Source organism: Schistocerca nitens, chromosome 12 (assembly GCF_023898315.1).
Source record: "Schistocerca nitens isolate TAMUIC-IGC-003100 chromosome 12, iqSchNite1.1, whole genome shotgun sequence".
Taxonomy (NCBI): domain Eukaryota; kingdom Metazoa; phylum Arthropoda; class Insecta; order Orthoptera; family Acrididae; genus Schistocerca; species Schistocerca nitens.
Window position 1 is genome coordinate 134,669,862 of NC_064625.1, and position 15,425 is coordinate 134,685,286.

Below are 15,425 nucleotides of genomic sequence, written 5' to 3' on the forward strand. Positions count from 1 at the left end.
ACCTACTGCAGCCTACATCCCTCTGAATCTCCTTAGTGTATTCATCTCTTGCTCTCCCTCTACGATTTTTACCCTCCACGCTGCCCTCCAATGCTAAATTGGTGATCCCTTGATGCCTCAGGACATGTCCTACCAACCGATCCCCTCTTCTAGTCAAGTTGTGCCCCAAACACCTCTTCTCCCCAATCCTATTCAGTACCTCCTCATTAGTTATGTGATCTACACATCTAATCTTCAGCATTCTTCTGTAGCACCACATTTCGAAAGCTTTTATTCTCTTCTTGTCCAAACTAGTTATCGCCCATGTTTCACTTCCATACATGGCTACACTCCATACGTATACTTTCAGAAACGGCTTCATGACACTTAAATCTATACTCAATGTTAGCAAATTTCCCCTTTTCAGAAACGCTTTCCTTGCCATTGCCAGTCTACATTTATATCCTCTCTACTTCAACCTTCATCAGTTATTTTGCTCCCCAAATAGCAAAATTCCTTTACTACTTCAAGTGTCTCATTTTCTAATCTAATTCCCGCAGCATCACCCGACTTAATTCGACTACATTCCATTATGCTCGTTTTGCTTTTGTTGATGTTCATCTTATATCGTCCTTTCAAGACACTGTGCCGTTCAGCTGCTCTTCCAAGTCCTTTGCTGTCTCTGACAGAATTACAATGTCATCGGCGAACCTTAAAGTTTTTATTTCTTCTCCATGTATTTTAATACCTACTCCGAATTTTTCTTTTGTTTCCTTTACTGCTTGCTCAATATACTGATTGAATAACATCGGGGAGAGGCTACAACCCTGTCTCACTCCCTTCCCAGCCACTGCTTCATGCCCCTCGACTCTTATAACTGCCATCTGGTTTCTGTACAAATTTTAAATAGCCTTTCGCTCTCTGTATTTTACCCCTGCCGCCTTCAAAATTCGAAAGACAATAGTCCAGTCAACATTGTCAAAAGCTTTCTCTAAGTCTACAAATGCTGGAAAAGTAGGTATGCCTTTTCTTAATCTAGCTTCTAAAATAAGTCGTAGGGTCAGTATTGACTCACGTGTTCCCATACTAGTACGGAATCCAAACTGATCTTCCCCGGGGTCAGCTTCTACCAGTTTTTCCATTCGTCTGTAAAGAATTCGCGTTAGTATTTTGCAGCTGTGACTTATTAAACTGATAGTTCGGTAATTTTCACATCTATCAACACCTGCTTTCTTTGGGATTGGAATTATTATATTCTTCTTGAAGTCTGAGGGTATTTCGCCTGTCTCATACATCTTGCTCACCAGATGGTAGAGTTTTGTCAGGACTGGCTCTCCCAAGGCTGTCAGTAGTTCTAATGGAATGTTGTCTACTCCGGGGGCCTTCTTTCGACTTATTTCTCTCAGTGCTCTATCAAACTCTTCACGCCGTATCGTATCTCCCATTTCATCTTCATCCACATCCTCTTCCATTTCTATAACATTGCCCTCAAGTACATCACCCTTGTATAGACCCTCTATATACTCCTTCCACCTTTCTGCTTTCCCTTCTTTGCTTAGAACTGGGTTTCCATCTGAGCACTTGATATTCATGCAAGTAGTTGTCTTTTCTCCAAAGGTCTGTTTAATTTTCCTGTAGGCAGTTTCTATCTTACCCCTAGTGAGATAAGCCTCTACATCCTTACATTTGTTCTTTAGCTATTCCTGCTGAGCTATCTTGCACTTCCTGTCGATCTCATTTTTGAGACGTTTGTATTCCTTCTTGCCTGCTTCATTTACTGCATTTTTATATTTTCTCCTTTCGTCAATTAAGTTCAATATTTCTTCTGTCACCCAAGGATTTCTACTAGCCCTCGTCTTTTTACCTACTTGATCCTCTGCTGCCTTCACTACTTCATCCCTCAAAGCTACCCATTCTTCTTCTACTGTATTTCTTTCCCCCATTCTTGTCAATTATTCCCTTATGCTCTGCCTGAAACTCTGTGCAACCTCTGGTTCTTTCAGTTTATCCAGGTCCCATCTCTTTAAATTCCCACCTTTTTACAGTTTCTTCAGTTTCAATCTGCAGTTCATAACCAATAGACTGTGGTCAGAGTTCACATCTGCTCCTGGAAATGTCTTACAATTTAAAACCTGGTTCCTAAATCTCTGTCTTACCATTATACAATCTATCTGAAACCTGTCAGCATCTCCAGGCTTCTTCCATGTGTAGAACCTTCTTTTATGATTCTTGAACCAAGTGTTAACTATGATTAAGTTGTGCTCTGTGCAAAATTCTACCAGGCGGCTTCCTCTTTCATTTCTTATCCCCAATCCATATTCACTTACTACGTTTCCTTCTCTCCCTTTTCCTACTACTGAATTCCAGTCACCCATGACTATTAAATTTTCGTCTCCCTTCACTATCTGAATAATTTCTTTTACTTCATCATACATTTCTTCAATTTCTTCATCATCTGCAGAGCTAGTTGGAATATAGACTTGTACTACTGTCGTAGTCGTGGGCTTCGTGTCTATCTTGGCCACAACAATGCGTTCGCTGTGCTGTTTGTAGTAGCTTACCCGCATTCCTATTGTTTTATTCATTATTAAACCTACTCCTGCATTACCCCTATTTGATTTTGTATTTATAACCCTGTATTCACCTGACAAAAAGTCTTGTTGCTCCTGCCAGCGAACTTCACTAATCCCCACTATATCCAACTTTAACCTATCCATTTCCCTTTTTAAATTTTCTAACCTACCTGCCCGATTAAGGGATCTGACATTGCACGCTCCGATCCATAGACGCCATCATTTCATCATCATTAATGAAAGTGGCAAGATTGGACTGAGCAACGGTTGGGAATTTGTATGGGCGCTGATAACCGCGCAGTTGAGCACCCCACAAACCCATCATCATCATAATCATCATCATCATCCTGCCGCTGATCATGTAATTAAAATCACAGAAGATTTAAGTGATCTATCCTCTCGCGCGCCGTTCGGTAGTGGAATTGTACAGAACTAGTTTGAAGGTCATTCGATGAACCCTCTGGCAGGCACTTAATTGTGAACTGCAGAGTAATCCTATAGATGTAGATACAACAGCACAACATTACTGACTGCTTTCCGATTCCGTACATTCCATACATTCCTCCTCAAGTAGTGTTTCGGAATTCCTGTAACAAATCCGTATTCCGAATGTTGGAATTACACTCATGTTCATAAATTGATGCTAATGCTGATACATGGTGAAACAACGCACTGGTAGGCGGTTAGCGGGTTTAAATCACCTCGGGGTATGACCATGCGGTGCATTTGACCTGCGGTCGTCGCACGGTGGCGCTGGCAGCAGTCCACATACGCAGAGGTGTGTTGGTTGGTTGGTTGGTTGGTTGTTTGGGGAAGGAGGCCAGACAGCGAGGTCATCGGTCTCATCGGATGAGGGAAGGAAGTCGGCCGTGCCCTTTGAAAGGAACCATCCCGGCATTTGCCTGGAGCGATTTAGGGAAATCACGGAAAACCTAAATCAGGATGGCCGGACGCGGGATTGAACCGTCGTCCTCCCGAATGCGAGTCCAGTGTCTAACCACTGCGCCAGGTGTGTTGGTGCATGCCAGAGTAAGGTGCAGCGAGTAAGTGTCCAGACATTTTCAGACGTGCTAATGGTGACTGTGTGTTGAAAATGGCTCAAAAAACACACACTTATGACGTTATGAGGGGTAGAATACTAGGGCGACTGGAGGCTGGTCAAACACAGCAGGTCGTAGTACGGGCCCTCCGTGTGCCACAAAGTGTGATCTCAAGATTATGGCAACGATTCCAGCAGACATGAAACGTATCCAGGCGCTACAGTACGGGACGTCCACAGTATACAATACCACAGGAAGACCGATATCTCACCATCACTGCCCGCAGATGGCCACGGAGTACTGCAGGTAGCCTTGCTCGGGACCATACTGCAGCCACTGGAACAGTTGTCTCCAGACATATAGTCTACAGACGACTAAACAGGCACGGTTTATTCGTCCGGGTACCTGCAAGGTGCATTCCACTGACTCCTGGTCACAGGAGAGTCCGTCAAGCATGATTTCAAGAACACAGTACATGGTCATTGGAACAGTGGTCCGAGGTGTAGTCTGAACAGGGATTATCTCCGGATTTTCATCTGGCGTGAACCAGGAACCAGATACCAACCCCATAACGTCCTTGAAAGGCACCTGTAACAAGGACGTTGTTTGATAGTGTCGCGTGGGATTATGATTGGTGCACCTACACTCCTGCACGTCTTTGACAGAGGAACTGTAACAGGTCAGGTGTATCGGTACGTCTTTTTGCACCAGTATGTCCGCCTTTACAGGGGTGCAGTGGGTCCCACCTTCCTCCTGATGGATGATAACGCACGGCCCCACCGAGCTGCCATCGTGGAGGAATACCCTGAAACAGAAGATATCAGGCGAATGGAGTGGCCTGCCTGTTCTCCAGACCTAAGCCCCATCGAGCACGTCTGGGATGCTCTCTGTCGACGTATCGCTGCACGTCTTCAAACCCCTACGACACTTCAGGAGCTCCGACAGGCACTGGTGCAAGAACGGGAGGCTATACCCCAGCAGCTGATGCAAAGTATCCAACCCGTTCTGCGGCCTGTGTACGTGTGCATGGTGATCATATATGTTGTGACTTGGCAAGACAGCCAAGCCACTATGAGATAGCCGAAAGGCACGCGTTTAAGCTCACGCAGGCTGGCGTGAGGTCTGGAACAGTTAAAGCAGTTGAGTCTAGTATAAAAAAGTACGTGTTGTTGTTGTGGTCTTCAGTCCTGAGACTGGTTTGATGCAGCTCTCCATGCTACTCTATCCTGTGCAAGCTTTGAAACGTCCCCTTTGAATAATTTTACATGACTGTGCTTAAACTGACACACAATATTTTTTAGCGCAACGCAATCTGACTTTCAACACACAATATTTTGTTAGCGCAACGCAATCTGACTTTCAATAATCTTTACAAGAGAATGGCCCTGACTAACATTAAACTATACGTCTCACAAATCACTTACCTCACAAAAATCTTCGCTCTCAAGCTACTGCAATACAGCGAGCGCCACTACTGCCAGCTAAATAAAAGATTCAAACTATGGAAGGCACTAACTACTGATAGGGATAGTTAGCAAATGAAAGATATTAATAGAGAACAAACAATGTATTTTACCTTGATATCATGACAAATTACAAAACTCCGCCATCTCTCTCCCCACATCCACCACTGCTGGCGGCTCACCTCCAACTGCCCAACGCTACGCGCTGTTCACAGCCAGCTGCCTAACACTACAATGGTTGAGTATTACAACAATGCAAAGCAGCCACAGACTGCACACGGCACAGCCGGTGATTTTCATACTGAGGTGGCGTTATCAATAAAAAAACCTAAACAGCCTACTTACATAGCCCCCATGCTCCCCACAAAAAATTTTACAAATTGGGTTGGGCAGTGCCCAATACAGATTTGAAAAAATTTTTCATAATTACAATAACTAAGAAATCAAATGCACACACTTATTGATACAATGTTGGTCAAAAGCTAAAATTTTCTCACAGTCCATAAAGACAGTCCTGATCATTCATCACATTGCAGTGTTTTTCTCAAAGTCTGAGCAGTAAAAGAAAATGCACATAGAAGTAGTGGATTTCCATGCAGTCTTGAAGAAGTATCGTTGTCCTTCCAACGGAAAGACAGTGCTGACTCTTGACATGCTGACACGTAATGGGCCACAACAGAGCAAACCCACAGCGTAGTCTATCGAAGTTTTGAAGAATATCGTTTGGTAGGTCATCACAGAGCAGACCCACTGTAGTCCTGGTAGAGATTATGGTATTGGTGGGCCACCAGAGGCGCAGACCCACTGCAGTACTTGTAGAAATAATGGTATTGATGGATCATCAAAGAGGTAGACCCACTGTAGTCCTTGTAGAGATGGCCAGCAACCATCTGTTGTGACTGTGCAGGTGCACAATCACCATCGAAGAGTCTTGCGGATAATGTAGCAAGTCCATAACCACCACTTGTGCACTCACAAAGTTTTTGGAATTGTCCTCAGAACCAGCAATGCTGTTATCCAGTCCCTTGCTGAATTATTAACACACGTGCAAACACTAACAGTCCCTACTCCTCACATATTGTCCATATACTATGACCAATAGAAACGTGTGCAGTCAAAATATACTTAATTTGAAGACCTGGTGTCAATTACAGTGTTATAACATGAGAATACAATTACAAAGGTACAAAATACATTAGTAAAGAACATAACAATACAGATAACATTTGTAGTAAAACAGGCTTTACAAAAGAATAGAAATAACATATACAACAGTGTTACAGGAATTATGACATAAGTAGATACATAAAAGTTCTGAATAGCTTTCGAAACATCAACTTCACACATGAGCATTAAAACAAAACAGAATTTACCAAGTAAATAACATAGTATTAGAAAAATTCTACAACATAGCTCTAATCAGCTAAACATATAAAGACAGGAAAAACACAAATACACAAGGGTACACAAACACATAGAGGGATGACACAAAAGGAATGGATAGGGTTCGTTTTCAGTGTAACTTTTGGTACTGCAGTATTGTGCGAACAGAACCTTTTTTGTTCTTGGAGATCTCCCTGTGTTCATCATTATTCCCAAAAAGTCCTATCTGTACCTCTTTTCTGTATTCCAACCATAAGTCTTTCAAAATAAATATGGCTCATTGTACAATACTCATTTAGGCCCAAATCTTTTTTTTATATACCTTGTCAATGCATTGCTTCCAATTCATCATAGTTAGTTGCTTATATAGTCTACCCCCTCTTAAGCTAACTTATATCTACTGAGCTCAGATGCTAAACTAAGGGACGAGGCAATGCAGCATCACATAAAACAATTAATATAAACAGCAATAAAAAAAAAACGCAGATTTGCGAAGCAAGCAGTATTAAGAAATTAGCAAAGCAATTGTAATATTACAACTAATCTAAGGCAATGTGCAGCAAACAATAAAAATATAAAAATAAATCATTAGTAAAACTGGCTTAACAGAATAATACAAAATCAAATTCAATAACACTATGCCTGGCAAACAGCAGCAACTTATACCTAAATATGACATAGCTCAAGCAGAAAAAATAGTACACTAAAGATAACAATGCAGATAAGGGAAATGTATAATCACATCTTAATGTCTAAGTAATTAAAGTGGTGCACCACAAAAACTAATTCTACCAAAAAATTACTAAGTACTAGAAAAGAAAATTATGTATGCAGTTCCTGTGATTAGTCCCTTCTTATTGTTCTTTCCTTTCCAAGTGCTCCTTTTTTTTTTTAAGAATGTGGATTACAAAATTATTATTTAATAGATCTGTAGACAGAAAATATTTAAATTAGTACATCTATAAAATTTTATTTTAACCAGTGCTGCAGTGCAGCTAGAAACTAGATATTAAACAAAATGGGCAAAGCAAGGCGTGAAACGTCATTCACTAGCCATATGGCATTTCTCTCAATTAGCATGACAATAGCCGTGAAATGTTTCTCATCGTTTTCAAGTTCGACCGTGTCGTTTTTGCGATGCTTTCTACAAAGGAACGTCAATAGCGAGGTTAATGGCCTCCCTTTTTGTTTTTCTACCTGTGCCGCTGGAAGGCTAATGGCCTTTTTTTTTTTTTTTTTTCGGGCGGCTGTCGCCCAGGTGGGTGCCCGCGACGCATTACGTGCAGGTGGTCACTTAACTTTCGTACGGAAATATTTACGACAACAGTTTTCGCTACAATGGCAGTGTTACATAAAAATATTTCACAGGTCAAGAATTTGGATTACAAATCTGTAAAAACAAAATCCTATGAATATAACAGTGTCCAAAAAATTTTCGTCGGCATTGTGATACATTCACGCATTTACACACATTTCATAATTCTAAAAGTACGATTCTCGGTTTCCAACATACGTCTTCACAAGGCAGAGTTCCTAACCGCTACTGATTACTCCTTACCTTATTACACATATACAAATTCGTCGACGCTTCTTCAATACTTCATCATTAGATACATAGCATAATCAAATTCTTCATATAACATTAGCTTATTAATCATAAACATACCTCAACAGCATAATACACATCGTCGTCGTAAAAATAACATCATAATACCTCAGTCAACTCTCAAAATCGTCGTAGCTTCCTCCAATAATTTCAAAACCTAAAAAAATTCTCTGCTCATGTCAAAAGTGTCATCCGCCTCAAACGCACTTCAAAAATCATGATCCCATACCAAATACATCATTCAAAGTTCTCATAGTATCACAATGGTTCCGAAAAAAATATGAAAATTTCACGAAGTACAGACAAAATACAATTTCGTAAGTGTGAAGTTATCCACCTGTGTAATTACGTAAACATGTGTCACTGATGCAGTAAAAAGAATGTTTGTTTCTCTGTCAAATAATCAGATAGCTGTGTAATTTATGTGTTAGAGAAATATGGTACCGATGTGTAAAGTTGTATAAGCAAATACCATATTAGCTAGGGCTCCTTGTGCGTGCCAAACACATGGTACACAAAGTAAGCGTGTACCCCCCTGAGGATTAATGTAATTATACCCTTAGGTGTTACAGATTACAGCAATGGAGTGAAATATATCTCAGAAAACTTTCTTTGTAATTCAAAAATCTTTAAAAATAAATGTTTTAAGTACAAAATTAATCACTCAAATATGTGTCCTGTAGCGCTAAACTGTGCGTCATGTTGTAAGATAATCTCTGTGGAAGTCTCGTAGTTATCGTCCTCCGAAAGCTAAGTTCTGCAGAAGTCAATGTACTTACCTGATGATACACAAAAGTGAAATTCTTTGCGTATAGATATCTTAGTTATGCTTATTGTTGTGATGAAGAAAGTACTGTGCTGTAATGTATTGTTGTGCCACGTAAAAGGCTGCCTCATTATTGCTATACCACAAAAGTTACTACTAAAACATGTTTTTCTTTCCAGAAGAATTCAGAAAACTGTGCAGATATAAAACAGATACACCGCAAAAGCAACATTGTAAACTGTCACTCATTAGTAGCGTCGTGATAACATCGTGTAGCTGTCACATAAACTAACCTCTGTGTCATCTGGTATCTCACAGAAAGCACTTTAATTTCAGAATGTATTTTCAAATAAACCAAAATGTAGCATTAAAATCTCAAGTTAAAAAAGCACATTATCTCTCAATAAACGGTTTTACGTGTGAAATGTGGTGTAAACCTTTGCTCTTCCTAGTATGCAGAGTTTCAACTTTAACGCAATTGTCAAGTAGTATACGTCGGTAAAGAATACTGGAATTTTTTTTCTCAAGGTTAGCGCTATGTTATTTTTCTCGGAGCCAGCCTGCGCAGGTGTCTGCCTGCGGTGCGGGTCATTGTCTGTCTCTCCACTGGCGCGCGTCGCTAATGGGATTCGGAGACCGAACCTCCACAAATTCGCCTTGCCGAGAGGGCCCAGCTCTGTTAGAATCCCGCCAGTTCTGATGCAATTCAGGTCTGTCGTTACGATCACATCGTCTGTCGTCATGTCGGTAGTTTCTGTGGTTTCTTTCTTGTCGGTTAAGTGGTGGAGAATTTCTCCCTGAATCGTAACTGCGCGCTGGACCGTTGCGTCTAAAGTTATTCTGTCCCTCGTAATAATAATTGTTTTGGTTCCCATATTGTCTGTTTCTCTGATTGTCTCTGTGATAGTCATTACCGCGGAGAGGTGATCTTTCCCTGTAATTATTACTACTCTGCCAACGGTTGTTATACGGGTGGTGTCTGTTTCGGTCACGATTTATGTTGTGAGAATAGCCTTGTCGCGTCCAGTTATTATTTCTTTCATCGCGTAATTGCGACGGATGTAATCTGTAATTGTTGTGCTCCTGCGTTCCGCGATTGTCAGTGTCAATTTCCAGTTCTTGTAACAGTCCCTGAAAAGCTTCAATGTCGTCTTTGCAACGTCCTGCCAAAATAATATGTCTTAAATGTTCAGGTAATTTGATTAAGCAAATGCGGATGAGTTCTGAGGGGCTGTATGGGTTTGACAGGTACTGATTTTTGTGCAACATGTCTTCAAAATATTTCACAAGACTGGAGAATTCAGATTGTTCGAAATGTTTCATCATTATGATGCCATGTTTTACTCGGTCTTGTGTGGCTTGAGACCAGTATGCGGAGAGGAAGGCATGGTAAAATTCTCCTTCACTGTGGCAATCGTGAATGACCGATCGCATTCTTACAGCTGGTTCATTCTCTAAGTAGCCACACATAAATTCTAATCTGTGTTCTAACGACCAGTTGGGAGGAAAACAATGAGAGAATTGATGGAGCCATGCTTGTGGATGAATGTCGTTGGCAGAATTCTTAAATGTTTCAAATTTACGTGTAGTAATGAACAGCTTATAGTCAAAATCATCGTGTCGGCAAGTAGCATACCGGTCATTGTTACGTCGTGTCGGCGGTTCCATCTCAAAATTCGGTGTGCCTTGCCAATTTCTTTCATAATTTCCGAAGTGTCTTGTGTTATTATTTTGTGGTTGTTCCGTATTTCTATGTCCCTCTTCCCGTGTTGGGGCGCGAGTATCCTCTGAAATACGTAATTCTTGTATTACCTGTGTCAGCTGATCTTGTACTTCGCGGATTTCTCTTTGGTGTTGCGTATTAATTTGATTTTGATTTTGTTTGAATTTTCTAATTTGTTCATACTCTTCTGTGTCAGTGAAGGCTACAGGTGTTGTGTCATTCAGATCATCATCTACCCTCGTAGATAAGTTAGTGAACTGATCTGAAAGTTCGGCTACTTTATCCGATAATGTACTTATTTCCTCAGTGTGTTTTTCTGCTGTGTCTTTTAAGTTTTCCTGGGTTTTTGCAAGTTGCGTAACCGAATCGGTAGATGCAACTGAGTCAAATTTAGCTTGCAAGGTCTCATGATTTTCATGAACAGTAGTTTGCAGTTCTTTTATGGCTGCTTCGTGATTCTGTAGTGCATTTTCATGCCGCGAAAAAATAGGTTGGAAATGTTCACAAATTTGTGTTTTTACGTCATTACAGACTTTTTGACATTTCGATTCAATGTGATGTAACTCATTAGTTAAATCCTCACGTGTTTGTTCAAGTGTGGTATCTAACTTTTTAAGATTTTGTTCCACTGTGTCTAACTTTTGAAGATTTTGTTCCATTGTGTCTAACTTTTGAAGATTTTGTCCCATTTGTTTCATTTCTCTCTGATTTTGTTCCATTTGTTGCATTAATTGCAATAATAATGTATTAGTGTCTGGAATCTGTTTCTCTATGCTTTTTGGCAGTGCATTTTCACCGGCAACATTCACATTTTGACAAGCAGAAAATGTGTCTTGACTTATTTGAGAAAACGGTGAGGACCCAAAACCTGAATCTACAGTATTTGTGAGATCGTCTCGTGTCATTTCGGATTCCTGAGCCGAGCTATTGCCGACCGATCGATCGATAATGCTTCCCTGTTCTCTAATTGTTTCGCTGTCTACGCCATTGTTTGCCGCCCGCTCCATTTCCGTATGCACAGTTACCAAATTATTACTTTGAACATCTGTTAATTCATTACACAGTGGTGCTGGCAAGCTACGCTCGTCGTCGTCACTATTATTTCTCAGTTTGCTTTGGAGCCTAGTGTTACGTTTTTCACACGCCATTATTGTCACAGTATTTCACACGACAACATAGAAAAAAACACAATTTGAAGAGCAAAAATAAGAGAACACATTAACATAACACTGAAAATAATATCTAGTTAATTGCAAGCGCAGCTGCGAAATACTTGCTGCAAATCTACATGCATGCCACAACTGTTTTACTGTACAACAATGAAAAACTACAACTACAATGGAGATTCTCTCTACAATTACGCGCTAGCAATAAACAAAATCTACACTAATTATACAAACTACAAGAAAAAATCAGAAGATTCCAGTGAGGTATCCTAGGCTAAGGGTCGACATATGAAACGTCCCCTTTGAATAATTTTACATGACTGTGCTTAAACTGACACACAATATTTTTTAGCGCAACGCAATCTGACTTTCAACACACAATATTTTGTTAGCGCAACGCAATCTGACTTTCAATAATCTTTACAAGAGAATGGCCCTGACTAACATTAAACTATACGTCTCACAAATCACTTACCTCACAAAAATCTTCGCTCTCAAGCTACTGCAATACAGCGAGCGCCACTACTGCCAGCTAAATAAAAGATTCAAACTATGGAAGGCACTAACTACTGATAGGGATAGTTAGCAAATGAAAGATATTAATAGAGAACAAACAATGTATTTTACCTTGATATCATGACAAATTACAAAACTCCGCCATCTCTCTCCCCACATCCACCACTGCTGGCGGCTCACCTCCAACTGCCCAACGCTACGCGCTGTTCACAGCCAGCTGCCTAACACTACAATGGTTGAGTATTACAACAATGCAAAGCAGCCACAGACTGCACACGGCACAGCCGGTGATTTTCATACTGAGGTGGCGTTATCAATAAAAAAACCTAAACAGCCTACTTACAGCTTCTTCATCTCCCAGTACCTACTGCAACCTACATCCTTCTGAATCTGCTTAGTGTATTGATCTCTTGGTCTCCCTCTACGATTTTTACCCTCCACGCTGCCCTCCAATGCTAAATTTGTGATCCCTTGATGCCTCAAAACATGTCCTACCAACCGATCCCTTCTTCTAGTCAAGTTGTGCCACAAACTTCTCTTCTCCCCAATCCTATTCAATACCTCCTCATTAGTTACGTGATCTACCCACCTTATCTTCAGCATTCTTCTGTAGCAAAGTACGTAGCTTCTGGAATACTTAACTTTAATCCATAACTGGTAAACATCGGTCTGACGGTACATACATCACAAGATTAATAGCAAATGATAATGGCGCCTTGCTAGGTCATAGCAAATGACGTAGCTGAAGGCTATGCTAACTATCGTCTCGGCAAATGAGAACGTAATTTGTCAGTGAACCATCGCTAGCAAAGTCGGCTGTACAACTGGGGCGAGTGCTAGGAAGTCTCTCTAGACCTGCCGTGTGGCGACACGCGGGTCCGACGTATACTAACGGACCACGGCCGATTCAAAGGCTACCACCTAGCATGTGTGGTGTCTAGCGGTGACAACACAATATCCAATATTGATGTCGAGGTACATTCGCAGCAGGAACCGGTGGCGTTTTGTCGCACATGTGCTTCGGGACGGTTTTCTCAACTTATCACCCTTACAGTGGTCTTACAGATCTGTGTCGTGTGTGTTCCCCTTGCGCCTATGCTGTTGGCACCAGCTTTATGTGGTGCCACGTTGTGTGGCACCACATTCTGCAATTATCCTTAATTTATGAGCATGAGTGTATTTACCTTCATTAGCTCATATTTTCCTAGCATGATCTGAAGATATCAACAGTTGTAGAGAATAATAAGATAATAGTTCCATGCGGCACCTTCTCATTCGCATAATTCTAAAACTGTATCATGTACTAACAACAGGTGCTGTTGCACAATTGGCGGCCGGAGTGGCCGTGCGGTTCTAGGCGCTGCAGTCTGGAGCCGAGCGACCGCTATGATCACAGGTTCGAATCCTGCCTGGGGCATGGATGTGTGTGATGTGCTTAGTTTAGTTAGGTTTAATTAGTTCTAAGTTCTAGGCGACTGATGACCTCAGCAGTTAAGTCGCATAGTGCTCAGAGCCATTTGAACCTTTTTTTTTTTTTGTTGCACAATTCTAAAATTCATATAAGGGGCTGTATCGAAAGGTAACTTTCATTCAAATAATGCTGGAGCACAAAAGGTAAAATTCTGCAGATAGCAAGTGGAGTGTCAAATGCAGAAATCGAAACTTTTCCGGCGTATTCTAACGTTTGATTTAAATAGAGGTGTGGTGTCACCGCCAGACACCACACTTGCTAGGTGGTAGCTTTAAATCGGCCGCGGTCCATTAGTACATGTCGGACCCGCGTGTCGCCACTGTCAGTGATCGCAGACCGAGCGCCGCCACACGGCAGGTCTAGAGAGACTTCCTAGCACTCGCCCCAGTTGTACAGCAGACGTTGCTAGGAAAGGTTCACTGAGAATTACGCTCTCATTAGTCGAGACGATAGTTAGCATAGCCTTCATCTTAGTCAATTGCTACGACCTAGCAAGGCGCCATTTATCCTTTGCTATGTTGAAAGGTGGCTACACTGAGCCACAGCGCCAGAGATCGCTAGAGAGCATTGTTCCGCCGCCTCCACTGGCACAGTCATTATTGAGATGTGCTAGAAGGCAGTGCTTGGGGAGAGCTCGTAGTAGTCAGTTCGTGTTCAGATGTGCTAGTAGGGAGTGCTTGCTGAGATGTGATACTGAAAGGTTCTTGTTGAGATGTGGTAATAGCGAGGCGGTGTGGAGCTATATTGTAATTATGAGAGTGATTTTGGTCAATATATGAAGGTAACGAAACTTGATTTATTTTTCATTATTTCCATGTTTTAAATAATGTGTCATTACAGGTTCAGTCAACAAAGCATCTGGCTTGTGTTCTTGGATTAGAGTGTAATTGTGGATCTCTTGAGTAATTATGGTATTTGTATTTTCTTTAATTAATTCAGTATAAATGTTATTTAAAAATTCTTGTGTTGTTGAAGAAGAACCGTGCCAGATGCGTACGTTGAGTCATACTTCCACACGCAGAACAGTTACACTTGTGCTTTGGTTTCGTAGGTTTTATAGTTGCTGGGGACTTAATTAATTAATTGTGTTAATGAAAATTTTCATTTCATTCTTTGTTGTTGTTCTATGCAGTCAGATAGCGTAATAATAACAGTCAGGGCCAACCGTTTACGAGACTTGCGTAATCGGACAGTACAGCGACTGAAAATTAAAATTATTTCCATTACATTTAATTAAGCCCCCATGCACGTGGCGACCGCTGCTTCGGATCGCCCCTTGGAATTCTTCTGATTGTGTAGACAGTAGTATTGTTGTAGTAATTTGTAGTTTAGTAATTAGAGTCTGTTTTGCATGTGTAGATTTGGTAATTGGCATTCTTCTAATGGTATTTTGCAAAATTTCATTTCTGTTGTCTTGTCTACGGGTTTGACAATTAGTGCAATTATTTCAATTGTTCGTTAATCGTGTTTGAGGGAAAGATTTCGAGTGAATGGTATTGTTGGAGATAAGGAGTCATTGTGTGTAATTTTCGTGCAGTGACGAGTTTTGTATATTTTGTAAATGATTACGCGATCGATGAAAAAGGCAAAAATGATGGATAGTCAGAATGACGAAATTGTTGACATGGCGAACTCGCCAACACAGGGGAACAGTATGATGAATAATGAAGTGGAAAACAATTTAATAAGCAGGGAAAATAGTCCAGAACCATTTCAAAATTTTTCTCAATCAGAAAATT